At 35.0% G+C, this 25,143-nt stretch overlaps 1 long non-coding RNA gene and 1 pseudogene across 1 annotated transcript; both read right to left on the bottom strand.

Annotated features, from left to right (window-relative positions):
- Positions 1 to 1,787: 1,787 nt before the first annotated feature.
- LOC132624985 (putative expansin-B2) lies at positions 1,788 to 18,478 on the bottom strand (annotated as a pseudogene).
- LOC132625219 (uncharacterized) lies at positions 5,203 to 6,755 on the bottom strand. The gene is made up of 3 exons (XR_009576699.1): positions 6,407 to 6,755; positions 5,992 to 6,063; positions 5,203 to 5,311 (listed from the first exon to the last, which is right to left on the bottom strand). It is a non-coding gene; the product is annotated as an uncharacterized LOC132625219 (long non-coding RNA).
- Positions 18,479 to 25,143: the final 6,665 nt, after the last annotated feature.

Raw genomic sequence — 25,143 nt, 5'->3', positions numbered from 1 at the left:
CCCTCTTTATACGAACATCTTCCAATTTTCATCTTCTAAAGGTGAAATCTGTTTAATCAAGGAAAACTCTGGAGATAAAAACTTATGGGGTGTTTACATCAAGTCAATGTATCTAGATCTATATGTCTTGTACATATATTTTTTAACAAGTGATGTGCATTTTTACATTAATTTAATGATTCATAAGTTTAATCATTTAGTTAGGTGTAAACACAAGGTGGAAATAAATATTTTTCAAGCTCTATAGATTCAATGTTTTAGTAAAATCTTTTTTGTTTTCCATTACTAGTATGCATGAAATTCTTGTCTCCGTTATCAATTTCACCAAAATAGAGTAGCTTACGCAATATTACAAGTATTTATTGAGGATTAAAGTAGTTGTGTCCTTACATAAGCGGCGAAAAAATTGACTAAAAGTTTCACACGATATGTCAATATAAAAAATTAAAAAAGGAAAAGATGGGAAATTAGGTATTAAAAATCAATAAAAAAAGTATTAAAATTGAATCAACTCAAAAAAAGGAAGAGGTTTATCGAAAAGAGAAAAGTGACAGAAGACAACGAAAAGAATGTGATGATGAGAAAGTCGAGACTCAAATAAGGAGAATGTGATCATTGTGGTTGTCCATCTACACAGAATTAATTGATTTTACGGAAAATGATTTTAAAAAAATGTCTAAAACGTATTTAAAATAGCTTATAAATATTCTTCGTTAATTTATTTTTTTTAGTTTAAAATTACTCCTGATACGTTTATGGGCACATCAAATATATCCCTGTAACTAATAGGCCGGGCATGGAAAAGCTTGGAGTCTTTAAAATAGTCACATGACATTTTCTCAGTTTGTCATGTGTGTTCCTTACAAATCACAAACAACAATAAAACTCACACGTGTATATCTTAAAAACCCCAACCCGCTTAAAGAGATGGGTGGGTTGTAATTTTGTTTTTAAGAAATACATGTGGCTAGCTAGAAAATGTTATGTGGCTATTTAAAGACCTAAATTTTGTCCATATTTGGTTAGTTTTGGGGGTATATTTTAACCTAAAAAGAATGTTAAAGGATATTTCTTAAGGATATTTTTAGACCAAAAAGTTAACAGATGTACTTGTTAGCCATTAATTATTATTTTTTCCCGCTCTCCGATAATTTTTTAATAGCTTTACTTAAATTTTCCAAAAGTGGCCTTTAGAATCAAAATAAAAGAGCCATTAATTACGTAAAACTTTATTTCCAAAATTTCATATGTGCATCACGTTTTCAAAGTTCATTTGTGTGCATTTATCAGAATTATATGGCTAATGCAAAATTCATCTTTTCACAGAATTAGTATGTTTTATTTCTTTTTTATTTTTTTCATTTTCCCCCTTTTTCTGTGATGAAATATCCTTATCTGGTTTCTCTCTTCTTCTTTTTTCAATGATTAATTATGTGACTCGTTGTTCGTTCTTTATTCATTCAATCCCTAAAAACATAGTCCGTTGTTATTTTATTAGTTCCGAAGCGTTCTTTATTAACTTTACATGTTTCAAAATTTTAAACTCGTTTGTCTGGCTCCCAAAGGTACTTTTGGAATGCCATTAAACTATCACTTGAACATGTTTCGTCACAAATAAATAAAAACAAGCTAAGGAAAGAAAAAGTAATATTTTAAACCCTGAGGAAAGTCTCTGAAGCTATCCATTTTATTAATAATCATACTTAACAGGAAAAAAAATGTGGTATTCAACTGTCTACGTTGAACCATCATGTTTTCTTTTTCCTTCATACTCTCACATAGTCACACTATAGTTTACTTGGGAAATTTACATTAGATCCGTAAACTTTTCTTGGTTGCCAACCAGCAGGAATAACATTTCGGGCAGTGACAGTCTTATTTGTTTGTGAAGTAAGTCTGAGTGTAAATGGAGCTGTATTTGGTTCTACGCCAACATTCCAAGTTGCCCCCAAACAATCGCGACATGGGTTTAAATGGAACTGTTCCTGTTTGGAGTTCAACTAAAGAAAGATCACCATCTCCATTTACTGCTTCAGTTGTAACTGCGAAGCAATTAGGGTTTGAGCCTTTGTCCACCTTGAACAAGATACTTGAGTTCAAATTGCATGCAATCCTGTAGGAAACCACATACAAAGAAATAAAAGATATTAAGACGTTAATTTTAGGTTTACACATTTTGGCAAGTCAGCGAAAAGTAATTACTTCCTTTGTCCCAATTTTTATATATATATATATATGATATAATTTGAATTTCGAAAGTCAAACTTCTTTATTTCAACTGTGCATTCAAACATACAATCTTTAGAGACCACATGAAAAGTACTATATGTCACAAGAATTAACAATTTAAAATATTAATTTTAAGGGCATACGAATAAATCATGCTCAATATTTTGTTTGACTTTCGAAAACTATCCATGTCAAATGAATTGGGACAGAGGGAGTACATTCTCTAGCCAAATATACACTATTATGTATCAAAAGTGTATATATATATATAGAGAGAACAACACATAAAGTAACAAATAAAAAATTGACCTCATTATTATAAATCAAGTTATTGAATATTTCGAATAAATCCCTAAATTTGAAACTCCCTGTTATCCAATAAAAACCTAAAATTCCTAATAATAAACCAAAATCTCCTACACGATTAGTTACAAATGCTTTTTGACAAGTATTTGCCGCAACAGGTCGTGTAAACCAAAATCCTATTAATAGATAGAAATATATGTATATATATATATATATATATATATATATATATATATATATATATATATATATATATATATATATATATATATATATATAACCAAATAAAATCACTATAACAATATCATATTATAAAAAGCAACTCAAATTATATTAATAAAACACATTTAAGATGAATATGGGGTCGTTGAACTTGACTTTGGACGATTGAAAGAGTCTTTGTGATAACTAATATTAGGCTATTATAAATTTAAATGAACCCGATATAATTTCATTGTAACAAGAAAGGAGAAAGAAATAAAATTATTGTCTTAAATAAATAGAAATAAAACTTCAAACACTTAATAAAAAGTTACAGTGAAGAAAGTACTAACCTGATGCGGGAATAGGGATGCTGATGAACATTAACGAGAAGAAACTTACAAAAAAGTAGGCAGGCAGCAATATTGTTATTGTACTTTTTTTTTTTTTTTTTTGTAGTTCTATTCTAATTGAAAAAAATAACTTAGGGTTTTAACTTCTAAATAACAGCCAGTTTTTTTAGGATTTTAAAGCTGCAAGGTTTAAGGCTTTTACTAAATAAACAATTGTTTACCGAATAATAACGCACTAGATAACCGGTGGTTCTTTAAGAATAAATGGAAGTGTTAAAAAAGATAGGGCTATGTGGGTTCGAACTCGCAACGTCTCACACGTTGGAGCAGCGCCTAACTACAAGCAGTGTCCCTTTAATATATTTTCGTTCTGTCTTCATTTTATTTATTATTTATATATGTATATCTAGTAAAAAAATTAGACGAAGCAGTGTCACGGGATTCGAGACACCCCTCGAGACAAGGTAAATCCGCCCCTAAATATATAATCAATTTCTCTTATTAATATTATGTACATCTGTGTTGCTGAGAAGAAAAATTAAAGAAAGTATAAAATCAATTTACTACTCCCTTTGTCCCATTTTATGTGAAGGAACAAAGGGAATAACTTTTTAGTGTTTGAGGAACAACACAACGTAACTCACCTTCGGTAAAAAAAGGGAACTCTTCCTGCATTATGCAATTGTGCAGCTTCACCAGACTTTGCCAATTTTCCAAAGGCAATTCCACTTAAATCGAAGTGAATTGGATCATTATTGCATGCTCTAGGGCACTCATCTGTAAGAGCTACAGTTATTGGTTTTCCTGAACAATGTGTATTTTGTTTTGGGGTGCACAACACCTAAAAAATTAAACAATACCGTTAATATGGAAATGTCATGCATTTATGCGTCAAAACTAACATATTCATGCACGTTCTTTCTATTTTGTTTAATAATTTCGTTTCCTTGTCATCTGATGTTAAATAGGGTATGTTCGAATTCAAGAAATTATAGATTCATAAGATCAGTGACTCGATCACAAATTATGTTAATGGGATTAGAACAGATCCTTATTTGAAATTTGAACCTATATTTTCTTTTATGTTAAGGAGATTCAAAATTTTATATATGTATAGAAAAGTTTTCCCTATTTCGTTATAGTATAACATTTTGAAAAAGGGGATTCAATTGAATCTCTTTCGTTCACCTGATAGCATGCACCACATCCAGCGCCTTGTTTAAAGAGAGCTTGATTTCCCGCCGTGATCATAGCATTATAGGGAGCTTTTGCCACGTCATCTTCTAGCCCACATGCTCAACCTAGAACAAAATAGTTAAGATAATATATGTTGTCAATCATTTATCTCTAGAATTAATAAAGAAATATGTAAAAATCAAGACTATATCAATCAAGCCATCTCAGTAAACATGTCTTCAAAATTATATTTTATTAAATTGTTTTTATATACAGGGAAAGGGGAAGAGAAAATGGGAAAGAGATTATAAAGTGGGGAATCAAACCTTCACCAATAAGACAAAAATTCAAGTAGTCAACCAACTAGACTACGAAGATTCCTCTACAAAATGGTATTTTAAATCCAAAGCAGAGTAGGTTACTTCAAAAATCTTTATGGGAAAAAATTAGAAAAAATGATATTTTCATGACGAGTCCGGAGCCTAAAGAGTATAAAAATACACGGTATAAACCAAAAAGGAGTAGTTAAAAATTTACTTACCAAAACGGGTATAACGTGGACTGGTCCACGTTATACCCCAATTTTTTTTTCAATTGTCAGATCTGATCACCAGAAATTTAAAAAAAAAAATTAAAAGGTATAACGTGGATCAGTCTGTCACGTCCCAAAATACCCCTTAGACGTGACTGGTACCCAGCACACACCACCAGCCAGGCGAACCAAATTTTCATATCTTAACCATAATTTCACAGCATTTAATAATTTAAATAAGTACACAAATAATATGATAATTAATTACGAATAACTAGTGTCTCGAAATATTAACCAAATACTTTTGTCCAAATCCCACACTAGACCATGGAGCATCTAAGAGAATTACAAAAGGCTTGGGTTTTTAAATTCAAAAAGAAGAAGAAAAAAAATTAATAAATAAATGGTAAAGACACTTTTGGTAGCCTCCACGAACAAAGCGGCGGCTCACTTCCACCAATAGATCAACTCTAGCAAACTCATGAGCTACTAGCTTCGTCGTCACCAATAGTATCTGCATGGACATGCAGGTAAGGAGTGAGCTATACGAAAATATAACCCAGTAAGATCCTCGACCCGCCACTTTAAATACCCCTGGAATAAGTGTTAGAAAATACAAACACACAACAAGCACAAAAATATTATGCGCATAAACATATCATTATATAATAGCAACCAAGATCCAAACCACTATTTATCAAATATATTATACATCTCAACACAATTTACACTACGAACCGTCATAAGTGGCAATTAAAGAATTAGTCAACACTATGAATCCACGGCAACATACACAATGTGCCAAATATGTCAGGAAGCATACACAATGCCCCAATATCATCAGAAAGCATACACAATGCTAAGGGAAGCATACACAATGCCCCAATATCATCAAGAAGCATACACAATGCTAAGGAAAGCATACACAATGCCCCAATATAATCAAGAAGCATACACAATGCTAACGGAAGCATACACAATGCCCCAATATCATGGCTCACAGCCGTATCACATTACGAAACAATTTATAAATAGAGTTTTAGAGTATTTGAAAATAAAATATATGCGGCTGGCCTTAAGAACCACCGATTCTGCCAAGCACACGCTTGCCCCAATACATGGACCAGGCAGACAAAACATATTTTTAAAACGGGTTTTGAAAAGCAAGTACCCAAAGCTTAAAGTCTCACTTACCTCAAATTCACAATTCAAGCACACTTCCCGATAAATCAAAACTGCGTTCTCGAGTCTCTGAATTGCCTCACACTACACAAAAACGGATTTAGAATGGTCAAAACCCATAGGGTAAACCACTTCTATATTTTTAGAGGCTTAAACGGTTAAAGTCAAATTTTAAAGGACGAAAATGCCCTCTGGTCAATGTGTTCAAAACCCAACAAGACATATGTTTTCAGGAAGGCCTTAACGAGAGGATTCCAATGATATTTAGAAATCTAAAATTCGACAATATTTGCCCTTTCAAATCAATGATTTGATTGAAAACCCCTAGAGCTAAACTTTCTCAATTCCTCAAAATATCTCATGTTTTCACCATAAAGATTCACCCATAATTATGTAACAAACTTAAATAAAAGATTAGAGTCATTACCTTGATGAGTTGGGTGGAAAATCTTTATTTTTCTCCTCTCCCTTCCTCTCTTTTTCTCCCTTTCTTCTACTGCGTTTTTTTTTTCCTCTTTTGCTTCTACGTTTTCTGCCTCTGCTACAGTGGCTTCTTTTTTTCTTTTTTAAGATCATTCTGCTCCTTTCTTTCAAATTGGGGCTTCAGCCCTTCCTTTAAATTTTTTTTCCTTTTCCTTTTTGGGCTTGGCCCACTAAATTCCTTCTATTTTATTTTCTTTTTAATTCCTTTTTAGCAAAAATTACCAAACAAACCCTTATTTAAAAAAATGATTTATTACATTCTCCACCACTTAAAATAACGTTCGTCCTCGAACGTGTTCAAGAACTTTTCGAAATTGTCAGGATATGAATACTCAGTACGCATGTCCCACTCATACTATCAAAGTGATCTTTCTTTGTAGATAGTCCTACTATAATACTTTGACCTCAAAATACTTCTTTGTCCATAGCTAACAAAGTCATATGTTCAAATATAGAATAACAACTTTATAAAAAACGCAATTCTCATTTACTGGCACTATTTCGATCTCAATAACATGGATCAGACCATTAATGTGCTCTCAGAACGTATTCGCATAATATAACGTGCACCTCTTGTAGCATAACAAGTCTCTTAGCTACGACCACAACCTGTTGCCCAAAATCTTATCAGCGATATGCTTGCACCCAACTTATCCTTCTTTCAGTATATCACATAATACCATTAGTGTCAAAAGAAACTTCCATGAACACACGATCACTAAATGAAAAAGCCTTTAACTGCTTTGAGTTGTATTTAAAGTGTTTTGCTTCAAATTGGCCTTATCCAAGGCATATCACACTAATTTTTTTTTTGTACATTAGCTTTACGTTCTCGAGTTCAAACTAATCAACTAGAGGACGACATCGATATTCTCATAAAGGCTCAAAAGACATGACTTGCACACTATACTTCCACTTAAGCAACCTTTCTCGAGCTCAATTGTCACACTTGTCTATTAGTAATAGATATTGAACCTTCCTTGAGAGTCAAATTTTCATCTGGCTCAACTTTTTTTTTTCCGGACTAAATCATGGCAATCATCGTGAACATATCATCTAAGTATGGACACGTGAAACACAAGATATGAACAACAGACAATCACAAAGCTAAAGCAAGTCCATATGCCACCAACCCGATTCGATCCAAAAGCCAACAAGAATCAACATTTACCTAGGACTTTGCTTACTCTGACTTATAGTGTTCAACCAACCTGATAGAGTAAGACTCCAACATCCACGTAAAATCTAAAATGACAAGATCTGATGCTGAATTAGTAAACTATTATCATACACGAGCTCGGTCAAAAGCAACTGATCATTAACCACTTATCGGGTAATATCCATCTGACTAGTGTTAAGACTGGGCACCCAAGGATGGCACAATCCAAGTGCCACAACCACGATCCTATGGCGAAACATATCCACCAATCTTACATACAGTAGAGCTGAAGCACCTCCAAGCACTCCTACATAGTGCTCTCACGTACAACAATGTTAGAAATACATCCTTATGCTTCTACATATCTCTCACATGTGCAGTGGTGTTGGAACACATCCATACACTCCTACATAACACTTTCACATATAGCGATGTTGGAACACATCCACATGCTCCTACATAAACGTTCCATGCACTGTTACTCTTGTCACACATGACAATATTGACATCTCATGCCATTGCACTATCTCTGACACATAACACCATATAAGCTAGTATGATATATAAAAAAAATATTTCAGCTTAAATCAGGTACACAATCTCGCTAAGTCAATCAATATCACCCAAACTACGATCACGATTTTCTGAATGAACATATAGACCAGCTACAAAGTCTACATTGATCTATTTTTACTTTCTATCGGAGACAACCATGCATCAGAAATTTCAAGTCTCTAACACTCGTATTTAATATATTAACGATTTAAACACAAGAACAATATTTATGTACCCCGAATAACTTTTGTCAACTTTCACTCTCTTCTTGCGGCCCCAATGCACATTTGTGATTCTAAAAAGTAATAAATATAATAAACGCTGTATCTTTTCGAGTACAAATCTCCTTAAGTCAACCACCATAGGTGTACACACATTCAACTCTTTAATTAGAATGTTCCCTTCTTTTTTTTCCACTATCAAGTAGCCTCGTCTTTAGAGACTATCAATAATCCCCAATAAGGTCAAGACTCTCGTATCGATCAACTGCGCATGTTCAAACAAAAACAACTGTAGCATAACACATGATAGAGCCTTAGTGTGTGTATTAAACTCAACCTTCCATCCTTTTACTAGACACCACAAGGCTCATAACGCCATGATGTAAAAATTAAACTTCACACTTTTAACCTCAGTTGTTTAATCAATATTATCCCGACATCTTTTTCAACCACAGCAGATGCTTCTATCGACTGAGAAGATATTCGCATATGTCATTAATGAACATAACAAATAGAGAGCTAAGGAACGTTTTTGAATACCCCAATCCTCTAGTGCATGACAATCACTAATGCATTCTCTATCCAAAAGATATCACCAGAAATTTACACTGACCAAAATAAGTCTTGGTACATGTCTTCAGATTATCCTACCCTTTCTCCTACTACTCAGCGTATCCTGATCACAAGTATATCTTAGAATAACATATAACACCCTGTAACTGAAGCCACATATCATGTAATTTAGGAAAAGACAAAAAGATACTTGCCTATCATATGATAAAAATTAAGTCATTTTTCTCTTAGTGATAAAAATCTGCATAGATTCAATGTTCTCCCCAACAAACAGAAATTAAGCACCTCCGGGCTCTATAATTGGTATAGTGACCTCTCAATCACGAAATCTTGTAACTTATAATTTACTTCCTTTGACTTTGCAGAGTCATTCTATAACTAAAAATAAAAAATATACCAGATTAATGACAGCATATCAATACCCAAGTTTTAGTCGACATCCCCATTATATGGTATAATTAGTAGGTTATCTGAAAGCATATTCAAAAACTTGTTAACCACTCACACTAACCCAATAGTTAGTTATTCAACTCTGATGCCCCGAGTTATAGTTAAATACGACCTATATCCTCCACTTATTATACAAAGAACTTTATCGACGAGGTTGCTTTATCTGCGGACATATCAAATGAATCCTTTAAACTCAATACAAACTCAATATTAGGCTCCACCGAAATGGAAAATGGAACGGTCTTTTTATGGCAATCAAAGCATAAGGCAAGACGAAGTCATTCAATCTGAATCAAAGATAACCTCAAGGTCAATAACGCCAAAAAAAATTTTTACAGCACAAAAACGTATCATGACTCTGAACTGTGCCCACACATGTTCGATAGACCGGTCAATAATATTAGACTCCCCCACTTAGATCGAATCACAAATGGTTCATAAATACTCAAGTTCTCTCAGTATCTTCCTTTACACTATCACGTCATTAACGTGTTTCTCATATTACTCAAGCTTGTGCTTTACCGAAAACAACGCATGTTAACAAAATTGTGTAAGCTGATTACTTTTCTCACGGATAGTCATGACGTTTTTCGTTACTCAAACTTCATTTATGGTTCATTTATTTTTTCTGATGCGTGATAGTCTTAACATTCCACGTCTTTCCCTTTGACAACTAATCAAGTCACTATACACTGAGTTTTATGCTAAATATCTTACTATGTTGTTTCATAAATTCTTATAAAGTCTTATTCTCACTCACAACTTGGAATTCATCCAGGGACTTACTCCACGAACAAGCTGTGCGTCTCGTAGTGCCATTATCATGCTCATACTTAATACACCACAATCACACTTATGACATCACCATTACGACATTACCAATACTAGAAAATCACTTTGAGAGACATTAATCTAGAACCATACAAACACTTTGCTCAAAATATCTTTCACCATAAAGGCCAACAACCTAGGCGTGGGTATGCCATTAAACTTCATACTTTCCCGCTACCCTCTTTCTCTTTACCGATAAGACTCATAATATAGAGTCATACCAACAACCCCAAATTTGAATAGTCGCTCTTACACAAAAAAAAGAAAAAAAAATTATATCATTTGACCACTTTTTTTTTTACTAGGGAACCCGCAATCGCTACCCTTCCATTCAACGATTTCTTAACGTTCAAAATTTTCACTAACTCCCGAACTTCTAAAAAATATTTGGCAAATTTTTCTTTGTAAACAAAACTATCTCAAAGTGTACACCCGGTCCAATCTCAACTACAATCAATGCACACAACATTCCACGTACTCAGTATCACTCTCAGTTGCACATATAACGTTAAAAAAACTTTCGAATTAATCGTGACATCTAGCAGAGGAGGATATGCATGTCCTAGCCGTCTGCGGAATAAGTGTTACAACAATTAGACTAGATTCAACTCAACGCACGAATAAGGAATGAAAGAAGGGAAACCATCCTAGATGTTCAGTAGCCTCAAGGTCATAAGTATGGGCGCCTACATACCCATGAACAAGACTCTACTAAACACTGCTCCATGGACCCGGCACTTAAAGCCTTCGCTCTGATACCAACTTTGTCATGTCCCAAAATACCCCTTAGACGTGACTGGCACCCAACACACACCACCAGCCAGGCAAACCAAATTTTCATATCTTAACCATAATTTCACAGCATTTAATAATTTAAATAAGTACCCAAATAATATGATAATTAATTACGAATAACTAGTGTCTCGAAATATTAACCAAATACTCTTGTCCAAATCCCACACTAGACCATGGAGCATCTAAGAGAATTACAAAAGGCTTGGGTTTTTAAATCCCAAAAGAAGAAGAAAAAAAATTAATAAATAAATGGTAAAGACACTTTTGGTAGCCTCCACGAACAAAGCGGCGGCTCACTTCCACCAATAGATCAACTCTAGCAAACTCATGAGCTACTAGCTTCGTCATCACCAATAGTATCTGCATGGACATGCAGGTAAGGAGTGAGCTATACGTAAATATAACCCAGTAAGATCCTCGACCCGCCACTTTAAATACCCCTGGAATAAGTGTTAGAAAATACAAACACACAACAAGCACAAAAATATTATGCGCATAAACATATCATTATATAATAGCAACCAAGGTCCAAACTACTGTTTATCAAATATATTATACATCTCAACACAATTTACACTACGAACCGTCATAAGTGGCAATTAAAGAATTAGTCAACACTATGAATCCACAGTAACATACACAATGTGCCAAATATGTCAGGAAGCATACACAATGCCCCAATATCATCAGAAAGCATACACAATGCTAAGGGAAGCATACACAATGCCCCAATATCATCAAGAAGCATACACAATGCTAAGGGAAGCATACACAATGCCCCAATATCATCAAGAAGCATACACAATGCTAAGGGAAGCATACACAATGCCCCAATATAATCAAGAAGCATACACAATGCTAACGGAAGCATACACAATGCCCCAATATCATGGCTCACAGCCGTATCACATTACGAAACAATTTATAAATAGAGTTTTAGAGTATTTGAAAATAAAATATATGCGGCTGGCCTTAAGAACCACCGATTCTGCCAAGCACACGCTTGCCCCAACACATGGACCAGGCAGATAAAACATATTTTTAAAACGGGTTTTGAAAAGCAAGTACCGCTTAAAGTCTCACTTACCTCAAATTCACAATTCAAGCACACTTCCCGATAAATCAAAACTGCGTTCTCGAGTCTCTGAATTGCCTCACACTACACAAAAACGGATTTAGAATGGTCAAAACCCATAGGGTAAACCACTTCTATATTTTTAGAGGCTTAAACGATTAAAGTCAATTTTTAAAGGACGAAAACGCCCTCTGGTCAATGTGTTCAAAACCCAACAAGACATATGTTTTCGGGAAGGCCTTAACGAGAGGATTCCAACGATATTTGGAAATCTAAAATCCGACAATATTTGCCCTTTCAAATCAATGATTTGATTGAAAAATCCTAGAGCTAAACATTCTCAATTCCTCAAAATATCCCCATGTTTTCACCATAAAGATTCACCCATAATTATGTAACAAACTTAAATAAAAGATTAGAGTCATTACCTTGATGAGTTGGGTGAAAAATATTTATTTTTCTCCTCTCCCTTCCTCTCTTTTTCTCCCTTTCTTCTACTGCGTTTTTTTTCCTCTTTTGCTTCTACGTTTTCTGCCTCTACTACAGTGGCTTCTTTTTTTCCTTTTTAAGATCATTCTGCTCCTTTCTTTCAAATTGGGGCTTCAGCCCTTCCTTTAAATTTTTTTTCCTTTTCCTTTTTGGGCTTGGCCCACTAAATTCCTTCTATTTTATTTTCTTTTTAATTCCTTTTTAGCAAAAATTACCAAACAAACCCTTATTTAAAAAATGATTTATTACACAGTCCACGTTTTACAATATATATTTGTAAAGCGTGGTACTGTCCACGACTCACTCACATTCGTTGCCCTAAAAGTTTCAGCTCTTTCTCCTCTGCCTCTGCCTCTTCCTCCATTTTTGAAGTCATAGAACCTCTCCATCTCATTCTCCTTTTCCTTCTCCTCCATTTATTTTCTTTTTAAACCTAGCATTATAGTCTAATTTTTGGAGCAACTTCTTCATCTTTATCTTTTGCTGCTATTTAAATTAAGGTGTTTTTTCTAACTCATATAATATTGTATATTTATAGTAGATGTAGATATCTGTTTGTATTATATATCTTAATTGTTATTTTTTATTTGTGTTATTTTAATACGTATAAGATATATGTTTGTGTTATTTGTGTTATTTGTGTTATTTTAATTTGAACTTAAGATATGATTGTTAGAAGCATTATTATATAAAAGGTCTGATTTGTTTAGTAGCACTTTCGAAGAAATTTGTTGTTATGTTACTGTTATTTTTGTGGATTGTTATATAAAAGATCTGAATAACTAATTGTTTTTCATTGTACCTTTAATGTGATATTTATATAGCCAGAAAAGTGAAACTTAATTGATGCCTCGGTAGCCCAAAAAAAATATACTTAAAATGTCATGATAATGCTTTATTATATGGGACCTAAGTCTAAGTAGGTGGACAATTATTTTGTCTATACCTTATAGGTATTAATGTGGTCCACTATCAGTGGTTTCTAAATAAGGCGTATGGAAGTTGGCTTAATCTAACCAGTGCATATTTGTTCTGCTAAAATTGGAATAATATATATTTTTTTAATAGTAAGTTACTCCAAATAGCTTGATCTGGACTTTATTTTTTTTTTAATCTAAGGTATGAAGTTTCCACGGGTATGCGTACATCCGGGGCCACAAGTGTACGATGTGTTAACACTCCAGGAGAAGCATCGATCACAGGCTGTGTGGAATGGTGCCTTGAGAGGACCGACCGGATGCCTGTTTCCTCGCCGCGCGGATACCGAATTTTGGAAGCACATGAGGCGTCATCCTTTTCATCCTCGCATCCTTGACTACTTTGGCCTGTGTGTATTTAGGGGAGTAGTAGAGGTAGGATGTGTATCATATGATTGGGCAGTCATCACTGCACTTATAGAGAGATGGCGTCCTGAGACGCACACCTTTCATCTGCGTACAGGTGCGGCGACCATCACATTACAAGATATTGAGCTCATGTTTGGCTTGGTTGTTGATGGTAATCCCTTGAATGATCTTAATGCTAGAAATATAGGTATTGTTGGGTGGCAACAATTGATCCATGAGCTTACTGGTTGGGCACTCGGTCTAGATTGTTTTAATGGTGTTAGTAGGTTAGAAGTAAATAAATTAATTGAATATATTAGAGGCTTAGATGACATTACAGATCAGACCCCAGAAATTGATTTGCAACAGCGGGTTAGGTTGTACTTGCTATGGCTTTGTGGCGGCACGATATTTCCGGATAAGTCCGGTTACTTACTTAATTTAGACTATTTGCTTGACATGCGTGACCTTAGAGAAATGAGTAGACAAGCTTGGGGAGCAGCTGCATTGTCATATTTGTATACTTGTTTATGCCGCCCTTCGTTGAAGAAAGCCAAGGATGTGTGTGGATTCATTTCCTTATTGCAGGTACGTGACCTTTAAAATTATATAATTTTATTTGGTTTCCCTATTTGATAGTTATAAGGTTTTTATATATTTATTTTAAATTTTTAATATAGGTTTGGGCTTGGGAGCGAATTATACCGATGCAGCCACCACTCAGGGCCCTTCAGCCACACACGACTCTTGCACGAAAGTGGACTCATCGTAAAGCTCGCGAAAATGAGGCACGTGTTGTGCTACCCATATGTAGGGATGTATTGGACAACCTAACAGATGGTCAGGTATTTTATCATAATTATGGTTGTTAATGGCGTTTTGATATGATAGTTACGCTTATGTGTAATTTATTTATTTTATTATCATTTAATTTTATGTTCTTTCTATCGTAGTTTGTGTGGCAGCCTTATTCAGAGGCCATCATTAATGGACTCCATGAGTGGTGTCGGTATGGCCAAGTTATTTGGATGGCGCAGGTTCCCCTTATTTGTGGGATCTACCGAGAGTGGCACATGGTAGACCGCGTTCTCAGACAGTTCGGTAGGAAGCAACATATTCCGGGACCATGTGCTGAGATTGATCCTTTTCATTACAAACGTGACAAGCGGTATGCTATAACAGTGAAGGATCAACAAAATTTTACACAAACGGACTTTTTGTGGGAAAATCGTCGACAAAGGGTAATTCTGGCCGAGTATAAAACTCAAGACCTAGGGTCATTATCAGAGTATTTTTGTTGGTATCGACGTCACTCGCGCACTTTCATAGGAAATCCTGCGCATAAAGTGGATAGAGGATACCAACACATGGCAGGCAGGCATGAGGCACTGGTACGTACATTACATTCCATTAGATGTTTGATGTCTTTATATGTGTCTTAGACCACTATCAAATCTTGCATTTTTTTTATTTTTTTTTTTAGGCTTTAGGACATCAAGAATCGTACAAGTTGGTTCAGCAAACTATCCAAGATCCAACCAAGTCTAATGAAGTGGAGGAAATAGCAGAGATGTTTAGCCACATTAATACAGAGTCCATGGTTGTTGCCTCTTTGGGGACGATGTTGAGTTTCGCTCCCAATTATACACCACCGGCAGAGTATGTTGAGCCGCCTACTATGCAAGTGCCTCGTCATCAATGTCCTGATGTACCAAGACCTACGGCGCGTGGTAGAGGACGCCAATCAGGTAACAGACGGGGTCGAGGTCCCATGGATCACCAGTTGGTTGATGAGGAAGAGGTTCGTTTTTATCAAGTTATGCCCAGCTCAACGATGCCTGCAGCTGATAATGCATATTACCCAATAATAGATTTTATGTCCAGCTCATCGACGTCTGCTCCCGAGGTTCAATCACCAGCGGTAATCAGAAGTGAGGGGCTTTTTCAGGCATGTGATCGGAAGTGGAGGCCTTTTCAGGCATTCGCATCGTCTGAGCCTATTAGCCTCGCAGTTATGGCCCAACAGTTTGGTGTTCAGACAAGCAGGAAATGAAAGGCGCAGTGAGACAATATTGTCTCAAAGAAAAGAAAGAGTTCATTTGTGATCAGTCCAAAGGTAAATTTTAGATGGTTATTTACAAGCGTCATATATTGGGATGTGAGTGGATGATCCGTTTTAAAGAAATTTCAAGTGGTATGTGGAAGGCAAGCAAAGCGGTTCTCCACCACAGTTGTCTCACGGATGATTACAGAAAGGATCATTCTAGTTTGAACAGTCACCTAATTGCTACTGCGTTGATACCATATATTATGGTCGATCTATACATCAGTATTAAGTCAGTTCAGCAAAAAATAAAAGGATTGCATACGTTTACTCCTAGTTATAGAAAAGCACAAAAGGGGCGTAAGAAAGCTATTGAAATGGTATTTAGTGATTTTGAAACCTCTTTCAAGACATTGCCCCGATACATGGTTGCCTTAAAATATTTCAATCCGGGGATCGTTGTTGAGTGGGAGCACCAATCAACTACAATGCAAGGTGAACACATCTTCAAGTTTCTGTTCTGGGCTTATAAACCAAGCATCGATGGATTCAAAAGTTGCAGGCCTGTCATCTCAATAGACGGTACACATCTGTACGGTAAGTATGAGATGAAACTGCTAATTGTTGTTGGAATTGATGCGAACAATAACATTTTTCCACTTGCATATGCTATTGTTGCACGTGAGGGCTTTGAGTCCTGGAAGTGGTTCCTTGTGTTGTTGTGGAGACATATTGTTCGTAAGAGACAAGGAATTGGATTTGTTTCTGACCGTCATCAGGGCATCTTGCAATGTGTCCAAACACATGATTGGTTACAACCACTATCCACACACCATAGGTTTTGCGTTCGGCATTTGAAAAGAAACTTCAATAAAAAGTTCCTCAGCAGTGACCTTGAGAAGCTAACGTGGTTGGCGGTTATAGAGCGCCAGAAGAAGAAGTATAAAATGAGGATGGAAAAAATTAAAATAATGTCACCTCCAGCGCATCTGTGGTTAAAAGCTCTTCCGGGGGAGAAATGGACATTGCATAAGGACAACGGTCATAGGTGGGGGGGCTATGACAACGAATGTCTCCGAGTCTTACAACGGTTTATTGAAGAAAGCTCGTGGATTGCCCGTTACTGCCATGATCCATTATACGTTTAAAAATCTTGTTGATCGATTTCTTGAGAGAAGCACCCTTGCTGATTTGTTGATTGCGGATAAAAAGTTTTGGTCGCGCGCTGTTGAAAAGAAGTTTGACGAATACTGGAAGAGGTCCCTAAAGCATACTGGCATGCAGCAATACAATACAACTGAAGGGGTTTTTGAGATTCTGACATTTGCACACGAAGGTAAGGGCGGAAATATCCATAAAGTCTCTGTTGAAGGGAAAAAGTGTTCGTGTGGGAAGTGGGGAAACTACCATATGCCATGTTCACATGCAATTAAATTTTGTGATATCCGCGGAATTCAACCAAAGACCTATGTTAGCAAGTACTACAGTTGCAGGTTTTACAAGCAAACGTACAGTGGAAATTTTTCACCGTTGGGTGATGAGGCATATTGGCCACCTTCTCCCTTCAGTTTAATTGCAAACACTGAATACGAGCGAACTTCAGGAGCGCGGACTACAACTAGAAGGAGGAATGAAATGGATATAGCTCCTGCTCGCATGGCTAGAAAGTGTAGTACGTGCAAGCAAACAGGTCATAACAAGAATCGCTGCCCCGACAGAAATCAGTAGTTGTTCTTGCTTGTTGGTTTTTATGTTTTTTCTTAAGTTGTACGATTGTTGTTTCCTCATGTAATCTTCCAAGAATATATAACATGTCTTGTGCCATTTAATAGTTAGTATGTAATTTAACATTTACTACTCAGTTAATGTGTGACGTTTATTTAACTTATATTTTATTTTTTATTTTTTATTTCTGTTCGCATATATAACACATATTTAATTATCGCATGTGTTAAAATATTTATTTGATTTAATACTGAAATTAACTATTTAAAAATTAAAAAAATCAATAATTTTTTTTTATTAAAAACACAACCGAATATGATTTAAATAGAGGCAACGTCTTATAAAGTATTTGTAAAACGTTGGGGGAAAATTAATGAAGGTATAACGTGGACTGATCCACGTTATAAAAATAATTTTGTATAACGTGGACTGATCCACGTTATACCTTTTAATTTATTTTTTTTAAATTTTCCGGTGATCAGATATGACAATTGAAAAAAAAATTGGGGTATAACGTGGACCAGTCCACGTTATACCCGTTTTGGTATGTAAATTTTTGGCTATCCCCTTTTAATTTATACCGTGTATTTTTATACCCTTTAGGCTCCGGACTCTTTTCAAGACATTACCATTTCCAGGACTAGTAGGATTTGTATAATAAGTTGCAACGGCTGGTGAATAAGCATCTAGTTGGCAAGAAGAAAATGTAACCAAATGTGAGCAAAAAGCTACAGTGATCCAAAGTAAAAGACACCGAGAAAGATTTGCAGCCATGACCTACTAATTATCTTTGATAAGTAATACTCTACTAATATTGCTTGCTAATTGCTTATGCATTGCCATGATAATAGGTAGTACTATTTATAGTAAAAGATGAATATTGGTTAGTTAAGGATATTAATTGGATTCTAATTTATGGTGATTGAAGATTTTCAATATTTCATGATTCTCCTCTCTTTAACTCTTTGACCCGTTTGCGTCTACAAGCACGTAATAACAATTTATACTGAATGCATAACAACTAACCATAAAAAGAATTGGACTTTGGAGTGAGGGTGCAGTGGATGCGTGGTATAACATAGAAACAAATATTTATGAATAAGAAAATTAATATATTAGCGATTTTGGCTCCTCTCCATTACACCTTCTGTCAATTTCCTCAAGTACATATTTAGATGAGTGACACTTGTTATATTTAAAATTTTAGAGTGTAGATCAAATTAATTTAACAAGCATCTTAACCATAGTTAAAGAATAAATTTTAGGAAACAATCTCTATCTTCCACAAATTTTGGCTCCTCATTTAATATCATTATTTTCACATGTTGGTAAAAACTTATTCACACCGGGTGTTTACACCAAACCACTGGATGCATACCATGTGTATGAATATACATAACATCATTTAACCATGGTTAGTTAATGTACATATTCACTCCACTAAATTACTTAACTACAGTAAGTTACATTGATTTGGTGTAAACACCTGGTCCAGGAAAGTATTTACCATATATGTTTTACATCTTCATCAATATCATTGCCCTAATCTAGAGTTAAGAATACTCTCCGTTTTTTTTTAAAAAAAAATTATCTGACCAAATATAACCAAAGATCAAAGGTATAATGAGATCACGCATGGATAAAGAAACAGCACAATAACTAAGGAAAAAAAAAAGGACTAACTTCATCTTTAAACAGAAAATATTCTAAACATTTTACAAATACTACTACTCTACAATATCTTCTTTTCTCTCGCTTTTTCTTTCATTTCTGGCGTAATCTTATCGCCAAATATTGATTGTTTTACTCAACATAAGTTAGATTTTTATATTTTTCTGTCAAAGGTAGTTTACACGATTTCAACGAAAAAATAAATAAAAAGGATAGCATTTCTGTCACGACCCAACCCCGTGGGCCGTGACTAGTTCCCGAATTGGGCACCCGAACACAATCACAAATCCGAGTGGCAAACAGATAACTTATACCGACAAAATATCAAACACTGCCTCAGATTATATCAAACCCATCCAGGCATATAACAGAAGCCGACAAGGCGGTGTTTCATATTTATGAGATTTTCAAAGAAAATTTCGGCAGAGTTTCCTTTGTTTTTCAGACTATCCAAAATAACCCTGTACACAGCAAATACCAACAAAGGCCACACAGGGCCAACAGAACAACATATACATGTGCGAGCCGACAAGGCTGCCATAACGAATAGAGTCATGCAAACACATCCGTACAGAAGTAGGCACACACACCCACAAATACGTCTACAGACCTCTAAACAGACAAACCGAATCATATGGCGGGACAGGGCCCCGCCGTGCCCCTGAACAAATACATATATACATAGCGAACGAATATATATACCAAAATGTGTGCTCTGAAATGAGAAGAGCACTCCAAACAGCAGAAGAGGGTGTCCTAAATGGGTAGATCACCAAACTGTGCGTCTGTACCTGCGGGCATGAAACGCAGCCCCCCGAAGAAAGGGGGTCAGTACGAAATATGTACTGAGTATGCAAAGCAGAAAATACAGAAACAAATCTGAGGCATAAACGAAATAGTAGTACAGAACATAAGTATAAATCCAACATATCAAAATTTGTTTACTTTCAAAAATATGTAAGTCATGCGTAGGGTACAGAAGAATATGGTCGCCCGCCCGTCGATGGCGCCATAACACAGCATAACACCAGAATGTTTCAAATCTCCGTATCCCCGTCACATATCACAACATAACGCCATACACAGCATAACACCAAATATAGGTGGAACCCGACCCTCTTTTGCGAGTAGCTCGGTGAACCATAAACACAGCATAACTCCGGAGTATATCAAAGTGCGCACGATAACAGAACCGGCCCGGGAACCGGCGAAAGATATAACAGAACGCACGAGCAGAGTCATGAGTAACCATATGCATAAAATCATTATCATAGACTCAAATATAAGTAAATGACCATACTTGAAATTCGAAATGATAATCATACCAAATTCTTTCAAAAGTCGTCTGAATTACATAAAGGAAAGTCGCGGGACCCACGGACGGGTATTAACCCGAGCCGGGCCCGCCTATGGAAAACATACTTATCATACGCCATACAAACTTCTACGAACATATCAAAGCAATCCGAGCCTTTCTGTGAAAGATATGGCGTTCAAAAAAATTTTGAAATTCCTTAAAGTGAAATCTTTTTATGCAAAGTTCGGAAAGCGATTATTTCAAAGACATAATGGTTCATATTTCATCAAATCATACATAAGAGTGCCAAGGGATACATAAGGGTCATAACATGCTCGGATTTCGAATCTTAGAATTTTCCTCAAGGCTTATAATCTAGCCTATTGAAAACTAAGGCATGCCAAAAGAAAGAAGGGTTGCGCTTTACATACCTCGTACGCACTCCAAGCTAGCCAATATAAAGCTAATCCCAATCTACGCCTCGGGCTCCCCAAGGTCTACAAATATGCCAACGAATATCCAATATTAACCATAGGCACTTAAGCAATTCATTTCAAACTAACACTAAATTCTACAGAAAATTCGGCAGCATTTCCCCTGTAAATAGGCCAACCCGAGAATTTAACTCGCTCAAAATCAACAACAACAACCACAATAACCAACCTAGCAACTCCAATAACCAATCCGAAAGACAATATTACATTAATACTCTCTTTTTCATCATTCGACAACTTTCCAAATATTCAATTCAACGGCTTACCTTCAAGCCAACATCAACGCCTATACATTCAAATACTAACCCAAACCCATACTAACAACATTCAAGAACATTCTAAGCAATTCACATAATATTTCCAACGATCCAACAATTTCTCCAAATTGGGCCGAAAACAGCCCCAAAAACCGAGAGCAGCCCCTTTACCACATTCCTCATTTTTAAGTCATGATTTGTATCAACAATCCACACTATAACGATATAATTTTCACAAATATACGAATTACATCAAACGCACAATAAGTCTCAAATCAGCCCACACAATTTCAACAAGAACAACAACATATCAAAACAGCCCCCAACTATAACATAACGATATTCTTACTAACTCGATTGACTTTCCTTGAACTTTCTTAACTCATTCTTTCTTGTCTTAATTAAAATAGCACAGACTCTTACGGGGTGTAACAATTTCATCTTAAAATAATTCAAAAAGTATAATTGAAGTGATGATATTAATAAGGAGCCAAAATTTGTGGAAGATGAGATTTTTTTCCCAAAACATAATCTTTAACTATGGTTAAGATGCTTGTTAAATTAATTTAATCTAGGCCTTTAAAATTCAAATATGATAAGTGTCACTCATCTAAATATGTACTTGAGGAAATGGAGAGAAGGTGTAATGGAGAGGAGCCAAATCCAAATTCTATATCGGGTGCATGCAATCTTGACATTTATGTATTGCATCAAACACTAACATACCTCAAGTATCACATTTTTTTGAGTTTTCTTAGAGTATATTTATTTAGCTGATTAACTAACTACTCTATTTTATATCCACAACGTTCTAATTTAAAAAAAAAAAAAAAAAAATCACAACCAAAAGGTCGAGAAAATGATTAGTCGCGTTTAGACATCCCTATGTTTTTCTCCTTTACCATTAAAAAATGATTAGTAGCGTTTAGACATCTCCTTTAGAAAATGATTAGTCGCGTTTAGACAACCAAAAGGTCGAGGAACTTTTAGCATGTCACCAAAGTCCAACCCCCTTGATGGTTAAGACAAACAATATGTAGACAACAAGAATTTTCAGTCTGCATTATATTACTCAGCGTATTTAACATATTAATCAAATGTAAAATATCTAACCATTCAGTAAATCAAAAAACAAGCCACCTATCTAAAAATAATTTGATTCAAACTTTATCATTAACCCTAAAAGGACCAATTAATGGTGGAAAATCTTAATAGGAGAAGGTCATTATAAATCAAAAGATTATACATATAGGACAAAAGAAATATCAGCAACGAATTTTATTTACAAACGTAAAATTGTTCATTCACAATATTTACTAGTAATACGGATCATATAACCCCAATAGACTATACACCTCGATTACATAAACAAATAACCGAAAAAGAAAAAAGGGAGAAATATTAGTACTTAATATAAGGGAGAATCTCTCCTTTTTGTCGTCCTCAGAAACTTTGATTGGGGCCCTCATAGGTGAAATTTCAAATTTATCCCAAAGTTTACCTTTAATTTTCTCGGATGCTTATTGATCTTATCTTAAAAGGACAACCTCATGTTGTGAAGACTTGTACAACAAGCTATGTAAATGGTACCCTCTACTTGGTCTTATCTCATATCATTACCATTAGCTTAATTATAAATAAACACGTGTATTAGAATTTTTTTCTTTATCCTATAAATGCATGTTAGTATATCATAGTTTTTTCCTCTCTGGTGAACGTGTAATGTGAGATCGAGAAAGCTGAGGATATGCCAGAGTTTATTATATTTTGTTTTGGTATATGTTGAGGGGGCTTTGCATTCCTCCCGCAGCCAGTGGCGGATCAAAGATTTTCACTCAAGGGGTTCGAAAAAAAATAACAAAAGTTAAATATATAAAATAATGTTGCTCCTTGGAATCAAACCTAGGACACTAGAGACAATTTTGAATACTCTGAACCACTTGAGCTAACCTTTTACATTTGTTCAGGGTATTCAAAAGTTAATATATGTACATAAACACAGAAAATCTACCATATATATGTTGTGTAATATTTTGCCCCATCCTCTAGATCAGCCCCTGTTTGTTGCAAAGGTTGATAATCCTCAAAATTAAAGATATTCTTAATGGAACAAACTCCTAAATCCTTCTAGCACATTTGCTAGAACACATTGGATATGCTGAAAGCAACCTTAAGACTGAATAAGCCTTCAAATGTTTAACTTGGGTTTAAGTTCCCAAGCATATCAAATTTCTTGCTGCTTGCTCCATTTGATTACTTATTGTTTTATATGGAACTCTTATCATATGTGCTCATCAGTTACAATGCAAGATGTTTGACCCTAGCTTGTTGATTTTCTTACTTCCTTTAAAGAAGTCATTTTTCTCATTTTTAAGGAACTTATTTTTCTACAGAAAATATTTTTCCAAAATTTTTGACCAGCCAAACATGAAAAAATTGAAAAACATTTTCTGAAAATGTAAATCCCCAAAGTTTTACTTCTTTAGTGAATGTCGAATATTGTATCCATTTATATTGCTAATTCTCCTTCCAAACTTCCTTCATCATAAATAATTTGTTCTTTAAGAATTATTCAATTATGTGACTAAGAAACGTCAATAGTTATAAAGACTTACTGACAAATGACGTGCCACTAGATTAAATAAATTATACAATAGAAAAATGTTCATAAGTTATATTTTTTTAATTAAGTTAACTAATTTATATCATGAATTTGGGCCCGGACTTAGCACGGGCCTGTTAAACTAGTTTATGAATAAGGGGGGGAAAAAGACAAAAAGAGACCTAATCTAAGTCTTGGTCACATGGTGAAGAAAGTAATCTTGATTTTCAGTAATCAGGCTGAAGTCATATGCAATGCTACTAAGGATGTATAAACTCCATCTTTTATATCCATAAGAACATCATGTCTTCCTTTCCCAATAATGACTGCATTCTTCATAACAGCAATGATACTGCATATTTGATGCTTAGATGACGTTGTTTGGTTTGAAGATTCGTTGGGTTGTAACGCTAGGGGAACAGAGGAAATGGTGACGAGAACAATAGAATTCGCCCCTAAAGGTGTAACTTTTTCTAACAGCAATGATATCAGCCCCTTTGATTGTGGTTAAGCGACTAGTTACAACCACGGGGCCCTATTTACCATTATTCTATCCAATGTTTCCTATACTATACGCTCTGATTCTTCATCTAATGCGCTTGTTGCCTCGTCTAGCAAAAGGATCTTTGGATCCTTCAAACTATTCCAAGAAACAACCGTTCCAAGTTTAAATTATGTCCAATTATTTTAAGTTTAAGCTGAAATAGCATTATCATTCATCCTTTTGAGGTTGCACTAAAATTCCTTTTACTTTAGATGCATATCTCACAAACATGTTTAACAACAATACATATGTGATTTTAAAATATTTTTACTAATTGACATGGGATGTACGTGCGGCGCATGTAGAAGCTAGTTTTATTGAATAAACTTTAGACCTCTTATTAAGATTTGGGTTTGGGCTACCAATTCCATTAAGTCACCCCTATATGCAATTACTTCAATTCCTTAGAGTATACTTATTCAGCTGATTAACTAACTATTGTGAATGAATAATTTTACATGTAGGACAAAAGAAATATCAGCAAAGAATTTTATTTACAAACGTAAAATTGTTCATTCACAATATTTGTATAGTAATACGGATCATATAACCCCAATGGACAATACACCTCGAT

This window comes from Lycium barbarum, chromosome 12 (assembly GCF_019175385.1).
Source record: "Lycium barbarum isolate Lr01 chromosome 12, ASM1917538v2, whole genome shotgun sequence".
Lineage (NCBI taxonomy): Eukaryota > Viridiplantae > Streptophyta > Magnoliopsida > Solanales > Solanaceae > Lycium > Lycium barbarum.
This window is presented reverse-complemented; position numbering and strand designations above follow the sequence as displayed.